Genomic DNA, 14034 nt, shown 5'->3' with positions numbered 1-14034 from the left:
CGAACCGTCAGATATCGATCCGGTGGCCATCATTCCTTACCGGTTCACATGAATCGCGTTATAATCTGAGCCGCGTGTTGCCGATCGGGCGGCTGGGAATCAAAGATACCCCTTCGCCAAGCCAGACTCACAAAAGAGCCCCCACTGTTTTAAGTAATCAACCTGCCATCCATATACATTGAAGAGTTATTACTGATCAGTCTGGTTTTATGCAAAACTGACCCTAGACTTCCTGGTAATTATGTTCGCAATCCAGAATTATTAGGAATACTCGTAATTAAATAAGAAAATAGGTTTTTAGTATAAAAATAGATCTAGAAACTTGTTTAATTTATATTTAATTCATTTTAACTCCAAATTGATCCAATCTAGTTGCAGTAAATCCATAATGATATTGTTTATCCCCTGGTAACTTTATTTTTTATGAAACCTAAATTAATGTACTTAATTTCTTTTGTACCTGACTCCTAAATCCTTAGAAAACCATATCTTTTCAACCGTAACTCCGAATTTAGTGATTCTTGAACCCACGATCTCGTAGCATCGCGTAGAATATTATTATGTTGTTTGTGCTTATGTTTGGAGTGATGTTAATTTTGCCTATACCATGTTTGTTTGTATTGCTACAAATAGCAGTGAGGTCCCGAGAATCTGAAGATCATCCTGGTACCGGGAATCTCGAGTACCAGGCAAGTTGTGCCTTTGATCACTTCTACTTACCCAATAATGTTCTTGTTAATCATTATGAGCTACATAGGTTATGTTTGATGGGACCCAATAGGTCACCCTAGTTTGGCTATGTTTATACCTTGTTTGCCACTGAACCTTTGGGTAGTACCTGCTATTGCTTTATGTGGTTTTGAGTGTTAAGATACACATTATTCATGATCATGCTTTTATTACAAATGTGTTATTTAATGTTCATGACAAGATCATTATGTTAATTGGCATATGGAGCGACCACCCGGGAAAACAGTGCTACCACAAGGGTGGTATGGGACGCCCTTGGCTGACTAATTAGAAAAGCTAGTGGAGGACTACCTTACCCGAAAGGGGCAAGGGTAGTAGGGGAGTGGCGGTATAGGGAGGTTCTCGGGCAGATTTTGCTGCGATGGCTTTTTAGACGGGGGATTCCTATTCTGCTCTCCCTAGAAACTGTACCGGGTTTTCTGAAGCTAGTGGAACTTTGTAAAGGCCTCGTAGTGGTGCCCTGCCTTGCTTCCTTGGTAGAGGTGTATGGGGTCCGATCAAGCCCGTGGCAGATGGGTAACACGACTTGTGGGTAAAGATGTGCAACCTCTGCAGAGTGTAAAACTGGTATATCAGCCATGCTCAGTCATGAGCGGCTCGGACCCTCATATGATTAACTTATGGAATTAAATTCAATTTGTCATTTGCATTGCATTGTGGGTGTTTTTATTAATCTTGATCTCTTATTTAATTGGGTTGGTATCTACTTATACTTAGTAATTGCTATTAAAATTTTGACCAACTTTAAAAGCAATGCTCAGCTTTAACCATCCTCTTTGGTAAGCCTTACACTTCACATGAGCTCCCACCTTTGATGAGTTCATGCACATTATTCCCCACAACTTGTTGAGCGATGAATGTACGTGAGCTCACCTTTGTTGTACTCACTTCCCACCTCCGGGTCAAGAACAGGTACCGCAGGATGAGGCGCATGAAGGATGTTGTGATGAGTTTGTGAGTGGTCTAGGTCGTCGTCTCCCAGTCAACTTTGGGTTGTTGTATCGTTGTCTTCATATGATGTAATTTTTAACTATTTTGTACACAACTCTGTTATATATTAATGTTGTGACATTCGTTTCTGTACCATCAGTCATCATATGTGTAAGACTTGTTCCTAGCACACTTGGTGATTATTTCGCGCCCAGGTTTTGCCCCCATAAAATCCGGGTGTGACAGCTGCAACATCAGGTACCGAAGTATTCTCACGAACCAGAGCACGCTTAAAATCCGGAGATGCATGTTAAACTAGCGGGTTTAATTCTTGCCCAGCCAGAAAGCTAGTGGAGGGTGCGCCATCCAGAACCTCGATACGAATGTCGGCACCTCCAGCTCCAGAAAGCTCTAGCAAGAGGTTTTCGGGAATAATCTACTCCAACGCATGGTCAATGGCGGACATTGTCATCCCCTGAAGGCTAACTAGCCCCGAGAGAGCTTGGACTGGGACATAATTGCTGGCCTTGCTACGACGATTCCTACGAACCAAAGAAGGCACATCTGCTTCATCCTCTTCCTCCTCTGAAACATACCTACTAGCTCTGGTGCCACCGCAACTTTCAATGTCATCTTCAAGATCGACGCTCGTCGGTTCATCACCAGAATCTAGAGCAGTGGAGTCAGCATCCAGCTCTAAGCCGGATGAGCACCAAAGTTTTATTTTCCACCTCTTCATATCGGTGGACACGACAGGGGAGCCTACCTGGCGTGTTCGCTTGCGACGAGCACTACTAGGGTTGTAGGTTCTTTTTCCCCACCACACACACGCTTGATAATAGAACTACCGACTCATCTTGAGCGGACTCGGACAACTCTCCAGCCAATACATTTAGAACGACGTTCACCTCAACATCATCGGCAACTGGCTGCATCCGGAAGTGAGTCTATTTCTCCTATTTAGGAAAACCCCTATGCGCATGAGGGCCTCAATCTCATCTGAAGAAGGTCGCACTCTATGGCCTGGGCTCCCGTCTTGAGCAGGTGGGTTGGACACGAACTTTGAAATGGGCCTCTGCAATAACAAGATGAAACGCTAAAAGCACTACATGTGGCAATACAAAAACTCTTACATACCGACACTTACCATTGGGGGAAGATTCCAGGCAGAGTATGAAGGAGAAGCACCAACGTTCGAAGTTTTACCCCTCAGCATCAAATCAACTCGACTCGGTACGTTCTCCTCAAATATATGCTTATCAGTAACTCGAGAAGGATCATTAACCCCTGTGTACAGATAAGTCAGGTAGACTCTATCCTTCAAAAGTTGAATGTTCTTAAAAACAAAGTCGACAACGACAGCTTCAAAAGTCAGGCCTCTGTTCTTTAGTGCAGATATCTCAGTGAGAAAAACCATAGCTTCAACAAGCTCCAAATCAGTTGGGACCTCTATACAATTAGGCATTCAGACGTTAGGTTGTCACCCCGAGCGTGCGGGTAGCGACTTGTTATGATTCTCCATGGTAAACCACTCGAAACGCCATCCCTTGATATTGTCCTTCAATGGAATGTCAAGGTATTCAGTTTTCCTGTCTTGGAGAAGCTCTAAACTGGCACCTCCAACCAGCTGATGTTGTCCTCTAGCCATTCTAGGCCGACAATGGTAAAGGTATTTCCATAGACCAAAGTGTAGAAAAATTCCGAGGAAGGCTTCGCAGAGGTAAACGAACATAGCAATTTGGAGCACCGAGTTAGCATTTAGATGCATAAGATTGAGAGAATAAAAATCAAGGAGGCCGTGGAAGAAGGGAGAAACTAGCAAGGCCAATCCTCTGATGAGGAAAGGCACGAAAACAACCACCTCGTGAGTATCCTCCGTTGGGACGGTAATTCCCCGCCAGATTCTCTAGGAGCATAACTCCTTGGGCGGCAGAACACCAACTTCGACAAGGTTGAAGAGATCAATTTCAGAGATGACAGAAGCGTAGTTACCGCAGAAAGGAAGTTGACTATCAGGATCGATCGGGGGGATATCCGGCATGGCAGCATCCTGTTTCTTTTTCCTGGGCGCCATTGTGACCCCGCAGGTATAATAGCTCAAGAGCAACGCAAGAAAGAGTGGGAGTTCGGAAGGCTAGAATTCGGCGAAGGAGAAACAAAGCTAGGGTTCATGCACCAAGAAACCGTTGACAAGGATATAAGTTAGCGCATTAAGTCGGGCGCAACGTGGTAGGCTGGTAGCTCGGACATGTTTTCAACATAGCAGAGCAGAATGGGTCGGGCAGTGTCTTTGGTCAGATACACTTGAGCATTTTCAAAAGCTAAAGTCATCAATCAAGTTCACTGGAATCAAATTGGCAAGCAAAGACACAAACTATGCAATAGCAGATAGGCAACTGACGGATTTCACTTAACTGGTTGGAGAGCATTACAAAAGGAAAAAAGGACTGACTCATTATAAGACGACCATGATTTCCTTAACCTACTATTACTACTACTACTACTACTAAACTACAACTACTACTCATACTTCTACATCTAAAACTATATTGTACTACTAATTATGCCGGTGGCATCTTGCCACCGGCGTTGTTGCCGTCGTCGCTGCCCTCGTCGTCGTCGCCACTGCCCTCGTCACCATCGTCGTCGCCCTCGCCGTCATCGCCGCCCTCCTCGGAGTCCTCCTCCTCTGAGGAGTCCTCCCTCGAGTAATCCGATCCCTCGAGCCCCGCGTGCTCGATGGATCGGATGTAGGCCCGCTCCATCACCATCAGCCCCTGGAATCGTCCGAGTCATCGGACGACACAGTGGGGGATGCCATGGTCGGCGAGCCATAATCCCCCGAGGAAAGCTCCTCCTTGGAGAACTTCGAGTCCCCAAACTCTTCAGATGGGGGACTCGGTGGACGCTTGCGCTTCCCCTCCGACGGGCGACGCTTCTCCTTACCTCCTTTGCCTCCGACCATCGTTTTTTGGGGTGTGAAGAGGACAAGGGAGGAAAATAAGACGAGTTGACAAGTGCAAGTGATGACGGCAGTCGGGGCGATGTGGGCTTTTTAAAAAAGCCGGGAGGTGACAGTTGTTTCCTGCCCGTTCACCGAACAGTCGCAAGACTTCAATAGCGGCTCAAGTCTCCAAGAAATGGGTCAGGCGGCTGGCGCTGATTCACGTGACACGACACTAGATGGAATCAAAGTCAACTGCTAGACACAGTGTTACACCTCCCCATCACATTAGTTTACTAGACAACACGATGGACATCTTTCACTAGACAGGCACCCATTGGGTGCACCCATCGGGTGTACCATCCGGATTTTTTGAGATTTTCTAAAACGGTGAAACCTGCAACATATACACAATGAATACACAACGGCAAAGGGGGAGATCGGTCAAACTAGAGGAAGTCTAGATTCCATCGAGTGCAAGTCCAATCAGCAGAAGCATTGAAGTCTACGGCCGAGTGTCGTCTAGCCATGATCTCGCTGGTTTGGGTTCAACCGACCGAGCTCCAACTCGTCAAAGGGTCCGATCGGAGTGACTCTAAACCAAGCAGAGGGCAGATAGATGTCACCACCGAGCTACTCCAAAAATCATTTCGAAAGCATACAATGAAGACCTTTGAGTTGATTACTTCAAAATCAAATCAAAGCTCAGGGGCTACACCCATTGGGTGCACCTTCGGTGCACCCAACAGAGTCAAAAAAATTTGGAGACAAATGCTAAACTCTAAAGCATACAATGAAGACCTTTGAGTTGATAACTTCAAAATCAAATCAAAGCTCGGGGGCTACACCCAACGGAGTCAAAAATTTCGAAGATGAATGCTAAACTCTAAAGCATACAATGATGACCTTTAAGTTGATTACTTCAAAATCAAATCAAAGCTCGGGGGCTACACCCAATGGGTGCTCCTTCGGTGCACCCAACGGAGTCAATAATTTCGAAGACGAATGCTAGACTCTAAAGCATACAATGAAGACCTTTAAGTTGATTATTTCAAAATCAAATCAAAGCTCTAGGGCTACACCCAATGGGTTCACCTTTGGTGCACCCAATGGAGTCATAAAACTCATGAAAAAATGATGAACTCAAAAATGAGTGGTGGAGACCTTTGAATTGATTATTTTAAAATCAATTTAAAGATTGGGGGCTTGTGGGGGATGGATATCCCCCGAGTCCACACGAGTGCGAAAATACGCCTAGGGCCACATAGCAGCCGCCCTCTGGAGGTGTCCCGCTATGGGCCGGATAAAAGGAATCAACAGAAGCGAGCCGGTCTAGATGCGAAAGAGGCCCACGATCGAGTTAGCCGCGGCATAAGTGCGAATATGTCGGGCCGGGTTTGTTCCGCGTGCTCGACATCCTGAACCACCTGCGATAGCTTGGGCGCGGGAGCACTAGATTTCCCTAGGATAATGGAAGATTGTTTGCTACTAATTAGGGGATAAGCAGGAAGATTTAATCAACACTTATGCGGGGGAGCTCTCTCTAGTTGTCTATAGAGGCACCCCTACCAATTTAATCTCATCATCAGCCCACCAGCTTAGTAGTCACAGCTTGTAAACTCACCCTCAAACCGAAAACCATCACAGGAAGTAGAGTATTATGCCTCTCCAAGTAGCCCGAACCTGCTCAAGCTCGTGTGTTCCCCTCCTCGTTCTACAACACAAACCATCGAGTCACAATTTGCGACGCCGTCCTACCCAAAAGCACCACGAGGATAACCCCAGGTGTGTGGTCGGACACAAAAGACCGACACTAACGACGTTTATCAAACTTATCCTTGTTTTTATAATACCCCGCGAAAAACTTAATTCTCTGCTTTTCCTTCTCTAGGAAACTCGAAAAATGAGCGACCGGGGGCGAGCGCCGCGTGATGGGTCCCGCCAATGCCCTCGGGTCTTTAGAGCTCGCCATGCGACCAACCAATGGCACATCCAAGGCAGGCTCAGCTCTGCTTGACCGAGTCCTCACCGAGAGGACAAGCGGCGACCGAGGCGTAGAGGACCCCGAGCCGAAATGTAGTGGCCTCCAGTTTGTGAATGCGGCCGGAGACAAACGCCATCCAGGGAGTACGAGTGGACACTTCCCTTGACTGGAAAACCCCAAGGTGGTCACATACGAGGTCGATGGCCGCGAACAGAATAGGGTGCTCAATGCTAAGGACATGGAGGCAGTCCTCCACACATGCAAGCTCCTCCAGCACCATTGTTGGAAAAAATAAGAAAATTGTAGCGGAATCGCCCAGATTATTCCAGCTTAAGTGCCCAAGTCTTGCTTTAGAGGCACAGACACACTTAAATTAGAATAAACTGTCAGTCCTTCGAATCTAGTCCGATAAAACCACTTAACAAGGATCAAATACCACTTGCTCACTCGAATGTGAGACACAGAGAAAGATAGCTAGACTAACCTTGTGTGAGGAGTTTACTCCTTTACCTCTAGACCATGAAGCTATTTGACTGAGGGGTTTGGTTTACCAACAGCACAACTGAGTTCTAAGTCAACTTTTAATTTTTCCAGATTATATCATATTCCTTAGCTTAGGTGAGCTCCTAAATATCCATACACGATAGCAAACATTCATAGCAAGCAACACTTTTATGTCATGAAACCTCATTTCATTTCTTACTCGATGCAACACCATGGATCAAGTAGTCTCATTAGATGCGAGAAGCAGACGATTCAAATTGAGTTTTTAACCTTGCAAGGTAAACCTAAACAGACGACATGTCAAGGCATTCGGTCCCCACACACATCAACTGTCCCCATCGATTCCCAGACAACGGAACATGGCCCACTACCTTGCATACAATGTTCCACCCTCTCGGACCTAGTTGTGCAGTGACCGCACTTGTACCCACCATCGCTAGCATGGGAGACTTCGTCTTAGGACCAGTGAGGGGAAAGTCTATGGGCAGGTTCACTCAAGTACTAGGCATACTGATAACCATATTTCTCGACATAAGTTTAGTACATTCAAACGCTTGACTCACGGTACCACACATTAATCCTTAGTCCGGTTCCATCTCATAGATAGGGCATCCTCCAAGAACCTGTGTCCACAGTCAATCATAATTCCCATTATCAAGATGGATACAATCAATTGCTAACCTCGCGCGAGCGCTAGAAAAATCACTCGACTTCTACTGAGATCCTTAATCACTATTTAGCACAACAACAATTCGACCTAGCATACTAGTATTCATCCCATAAAGGAACCTGAGTTCATGCAACTAGGGTTTTCAAACAACTCCTACTCTTAGTGCACAATACAAGCCTACAAAAATAATTGTAGTAAAATAGCATATAATAGTTATGCACAAAACCGGGACTTGCTTGGAATCCAACACTAGGTAGTGTTTGCTAGAGGGTACTCACTTAGCGAGCATCTCCTATCTTGGTGCTTCTTTAGTCCATCCTTCTTCGAGTTGTCTACCGACTTTATTTTTTGGTCAGCACTGCTCCACGTATTTTCTTTCGCATGATCATCATCTCTCGGTCCTAAATGAGGTGCATGATGCATATGTATGAGCATGACGGAAAATAGTACAAGACACTCCAAAGCTCACGGTGGTGAACTAAACACTAAATAGAAAGATATCATAAACAACCATACACGAACGCTAGCTATCTATACGTTATTGGGTACACAAATCTGACACCACACCTATACTTAGACAACGCAAACACGACATCACGATTACATGCATTTACCACATTCACTCTATTTTTCGTTAGTTCCTTTATCATTAAACTAGTTAAGTATATATACATTAGCTACGACTTCTAAACGTCACGTAGACAGATTTACCTAAAAGGAACAATCATTTTAATTGTGTTCTAACAATTATACACAGGACTCTACTGCAGGCATACACCAAAGAACATACATGGGGCGATGACCTATCCACAATTACTTATTATACTTTTCTAATGAGGTTGGTTATTCGATAATATTCAAGGTTATCAGCACAAGTAGAAGACGATGGTAACATGTCATCAACTACATGAATCTATTACCATAAGCACTACTAGGTAGATGCCCGTGCGTTGCGACGTGAGTATTAAAATTGTATGAAACATAGAAACGGAACAACGATATGCAGGAGACAAATTCGTTGATGACGATATACAGGAGACAAATTTGTTGCGAGCAGCAAGGAGAGTTTACTTGCCAATCTTGATAATATCAGCAGGGCAGAGGAGCACGTCGGGGCTTCAACCACGGGGTCGCGATGACAAGCACGATAGGGAGAAGATCACAGCGCGGGCGAACTTGACGCGGAGCAGCGTACGAAGAAGCAGCACTCGACACAACTTCGGACGTCAGGCGCACACGGCTTGACCACGCAACAGTGAGTGATGACGACAAACTTGGATGATGGCAACGACTTTCTAGCGTCGTGAACAGAGGGCGCACATGAGCAACGAGCTCGACAAAACTTTTGACATCGCGAACAAAGGGCACACGTCGAGCTGGCATCAGGGAACAAGCGATGCAAAAAGGAGAAGCAAGCAACGGATGTGGCTCGGTTGTGGTGGGCGAAGAAGGTCGTGATCCTACAATTTATAGAGCAGAGAGAGACGAGGGCGTCGGGGAAAGAGATCACTGCTGCCATTAATGGCGTGCAAGAGAAGAAATAAGTCAGTCGATCGGGGAAACAAATATTGTGAAGATGAAATGAATTCACGTATAAGGGAAGGAGATCGGAAGAGGGGAAATAAACCTGGCAGCTGCTAAGAGTAGGGTTAGCAATATATATTCTTCTGTGATAGTAGAAGATAAAAGCAGCTCCGCTTATCTCGTGCACAACGATCCACAACGATCATCAAATCCTCTAAAATTATTGATCTTTTCAACAATACTACCATACAAAATAATTTCTTTTCAAAAGTGCCCATAAATGTAAACAAGATTCACCGTTCTCAGTATTTCTATGATCTCCAACTTTCTGATCATTGCCCAATGAGCATATAGAGGTGCCATTCTCAAATAATCTAGAATTGAAACCATAATTCCATAATTTACATGCATCAGCAGAACCTCCAGATTATTCATATTCTCTGTAATACCTTATCTGGTTGTCCAACACATATCCTTTTCATGAGATGTTATGAATCTGCTGATTGGTAACCAATGCCAGGTGCACTTGTAGGGGTTCAAGCCGCTGGGAGCAAACAGAAATATTAGAAAGGCGAAACACTACAGGATGCAAAGAGGGGTTGTCATTTGCCATCCAACCTGCAAGAGATGACGACACCATAGGTTGAAATGGCAGCAAGGTCGATGCCATATAAGCAATCGATAGCCAGGATAATATAAATGGCCTACTTGTGACAATACTTACAGCATGAACACCAATTGGTGGAATCGAGCTGACTTAGTGATGAATACGAGTGGACCATTGCCAGGTGGAGATGCTCTTGCTTCATTGGTAGGAGCAGCCCAAGAGTGAACAGTGGAGTGTCTTGATGTGAGTGTTTACTCTAGGGTTCTTTCAGAGCTGAGGTTGCTGGTTACACTGAAAGTCATTAGAAAGAAAGAAAGCCCAGTCAAACGATGAAACGGGATTAACTAAGTAACTGACGCAGGATCGGTTAACAATGAAGGCGTGTACTATACATCGTTTTTAGAGATGTGCTTTATTTTGACTGATGTTCATGATTTAAAAACTGCACTACTTTATTGCTTTGACCACAACAATGACTAAGTAACTGACGCAACAAGAACAGATCTTAATCATATCTATCTCTATGTAATTGGACAACAAATAAGAAGAAATCAGTAACAAGACAATAGGTAGCAGTATATTGGTACCTTCATTGTGATTGCATGAAAAGGTTCAGTTAACAACATGCCTATATATTCTGTCAGCTAAAATATGGTACACAATATACTGATCGAGCTAAAATATACGCACAGAATTTACTAACAGGTCAAATAGAAGCAATGAATGACTTATGTTCAGTTTGTTATCATCACTCATAATCCAATATTGAAGGGCATCAATACACAATATACTGCTACACTAAAATAACATCTACACCGAGTGTCCAAAAGCATTCCAAAATGATAGCCTATGTCAGACTCTAGAACATCTATTGAATTTGGTCTAGAATAATCCATAGTTTCTATGCTCATCATAGAAAAGCATGTCATTAATCATCACTTAACAGAAAAAGCATGTATACTTTCTTGTGGCAAACTCTGGAACACCTTTTGTGTGGTTATGCTTGAGATAATTTAAAAGAAAAGCACAGATCACCACCCCTGACCCCAGAACATCTCCACCTACTCACAAGACACTAACATCACCATTTTAAGAGAACCGAGACGTACTAACTGAACAAGAGCCTAATAGATACACCATTTGTTGAAGCACAAAGATAAGCACACATTGCAGTTTGGTACAAAAACAATCTCAATGCAGTCTAGAAAAGTTGGTTACCTCCTCAACGATTGCTGTGATGTCAAGTTGAAGGATCCTAGAGCATAATGACCAAACAGAGACAGGTTACTTTAGCCTGTTTACAAAGATAGAGAAATCATTATGCCAAGTTGAAAAGTTAGTGTAGATCATTTGTAGCTCGTATCAAAGGAATAAGTCACTTTTAATCAGAACTACTACTATCTAGAAACAAAGTGATAAAAAATCAACAACCTAGACTAACATGAAGACAAATTTATACATGATCTTGGCATGAAGGCAAATTGATACATGCTCTTGTATATCGGCAAACTACTTGTCCACCTCCAGAAACCCTTAACTAAAGAAAACATCCATCTAAAAGTTAGAAGCACACAGTTCACACAGAAAAATATGATTTGATTTTTGTTCATTTAAATAGGTGAGAAGTGTAGCTATGTTTCTCAAAATTCTACACAGTCTGAAAAATAATTAGCGGGGAACTGGGTCGGGGGTCAGTTTCATTCTTCTCTTCACCCAATTCAAGGTTGAAAAAATCAAATCTAAATAATGGCAAAATCATGCAATCCTAATTTATGGGCATGAAACTTCTCTCCTGCTACACTAAAATAACATCTACAACGAGTGTCCAAAAGCATTCCAAAATGATAGCCTATGTCAGTCTCTAAAACCTCTATTGAATGTGGCCTAGAATAATCCATAGTTTCTATGCTCTTCAAAGAAAAGCATGTCATTAATCATCACTTAACAGAAAAGCATGTATAATTTCTTGTGGCAGACTCTGGAACCTCGTTTGTATGTTTATGCTTGAGATAATTTAAATGAAAAGCACAGATCACCACCCCGACCCCAGAACATCTCCACCTACTGACAAGACACTAACAACACCATTTTAAGAGAACTGAACGTACTAACTGAACAAGAGCCTAATAGATACACCATTTCATGAAGCACAAAGATAAGCACATATTACAGTTTAGTACAAAAACAATCCCAATGCAGTCTAGAAAAATTGGTCACCTCCTCAACGATTGTTGTGATGTCATGTTGGAGCACAATGACCAAAAAGGGACAGGTTACTTGAGCCTGTATACAAAGATAGAGAAATCATTTAACCAAGTTGAAAAGATATGGTAGATCATCTGCAGCTCGTATCAAATTCAATTGTAACTATGGCAGAAGTGATATGTAACACATGTTTATTAAAGAAACTAAATATTTATATTTATTACACATAAGTTATTTTAGACTCAAAACACTATGGCATAACTCACTTTTAATCAGAACTACTACTATCTAGAAACGAAGTGATCAAAAAAATCAACAATCCAGCTTAGCGTTATATCAGGAGCAAGAATAATGTACCCTTGATTCCAAGTTCATCAGAACTGTAGATTTGATTGCCTCTTTAGCACAATCAAGTTGTTCTTGTGTAACTACAAGAGGTAAAAGATGGAGGACAAAGGAACGCAAACAATAATGGTCAATCCAAAATTGAAATAGGATAGTTGGCAAGAAAGAAGCCTTTTCCAAGAGGCACAATCTCCAGGAGTTCCCCTGCTGCCAAATGCATAACCTTCGTTGAAAAGTCTAGGCTCTGTTAAATGATAATATTAAAAAAAAACAGACAGCTATATTAATTGTTTGAACAAGGGCGTACACAATTTAGATTATGCTCCAGGAGAGTGCTAGCTTGTCGGCTTGTCCAATTAATTAAATTGGTCTTACCTTGACTCATACAGGTGCTAGCTCAAGTTCCAATAAATATGTGGAGTTTAAATAGACCATTGTTGCCAAAATACTTTACAATATCATCATGTGTGCTATCATGTTGTGTTAAGGTAATAATTAAAACTTACTAACCTAAGTTAGGTGCCTATCTAGTTAGCTTGTTGCCTGCCCAGGAGGGATGAACCTCTACTGGTACTTTTATTCTCTGAAACAAACAACTAAACCTTACTCTCCTTGACCATGCATCACATTACCACCATCACATTAGAACTTTCCTTCTACATGCATACCTAATGCAATTGTAGACCTGTAGGAAAGATACATGCATGCACCAGCCGCCATTGACATCGAGCAGCATTGACATGTTTCTCCTTGCAGTTCGCAAACAAAGAATGACTTGGCCTCAATCCATGAATGCAGACAACTTCGTCAGTCTCCACATCACAATTGACTCGGTCTATGGCCCAGATTATTTTACACTTACATTATCCTAGACATCCAAAACCAAAGCCTAGCAAAGAGTAATGCATGTGAGATATAGGCATATAGCTACCTCGTCCAGCCTATCTCCAAGATTTTAATTCACTGATCAGCGCAAGCGATCGGATTGAGGCGAGTTCACATTGAATAGGAGGGGGTGGTGGTTACCGAGATGGGAGGCCATTCCTTGGTGACATGCGCAGCGTGATGGAGTGACTCGCCTCGCCTCCATCTTCTCGCCCGTGCACAGCCCCAGCTTAGGCCCGACTTCGGCCACCGGCGAGCGCATCCCTTGCAGCTGAGAGCACCTAGAGGGGGGTGAATAGGTGATCCTGTAAAATTCAACACTAATAGCCACAAAACTTTGTTATGTAAGTTAGAACGGCTAAGTAGCTTGAAGCGAGTTCTTGTGAACACAGATAATCAAAGGTAAAGCACAAAAGAGACAAGCGATTTTTATCCCGTGGTTCGGCCAAGTAATACTTGCCTACTTCCACGTTGTGGCGTCTCAATGGACGAGGGTTGCTCTCAACCCCTTCCAAGTGATCCAATGATCAACTTGAATACCACGGTTTTTCCTTTCTTTGTCTTTCTCCCGTTTGCGAGGAATCTCCACAACTTGGAGCCTCTCGCCCTTACAATGATGATCACAAAAGAAGCACAGAAGTAAGGGAGGGGAGAGCAACACACACAAGACTCAAATCATAGCACAA

At 43.3% G+C, this 14034-nt stretch overlaps 1 long non-coding RNA gene across 1 annotated transcript; it reads right to left on the bottom strand.

Annotated features, from left to right (window-relative positions):
* Positions 1 to 10082: 10082 nt before the first annotated feature.
* Positions 10083 to 12585, bottom strand: LOC103643578 (uncharacterized). The gene is made up of 3 exons (XR_561105.2): positions 12476 to 12585; positions 11132 to 11207; positions 10083 to 10204 (listed from the first exon to the last, which is right to left on the bottom strand). It is a non-coding gene; the product is annotated as an uncharacterized lncRNA (long non-coding RNA).
* Between the last annotated feature and the right edge of the window lie 1449 nt (positions 12586 to 14034).

This window comes from Zea mays, chromosome 1 (assembly GCF_902167145.1).
Source record: "Zea mays cultivar B73 chromosome 1, Zm-B73-REFERENCE-NAM-5.0, whole genome shotgun sequence".
Classification (NCBI taxonomy): Eukaryota; Viridiplantae; Streptophyta; class Magnoliopsida; order Poales; family Poaceae; genus Zea; species Zea mays.
This window is presented reverse-complemented; position numbering and strand designations above follow the sequence as displayed.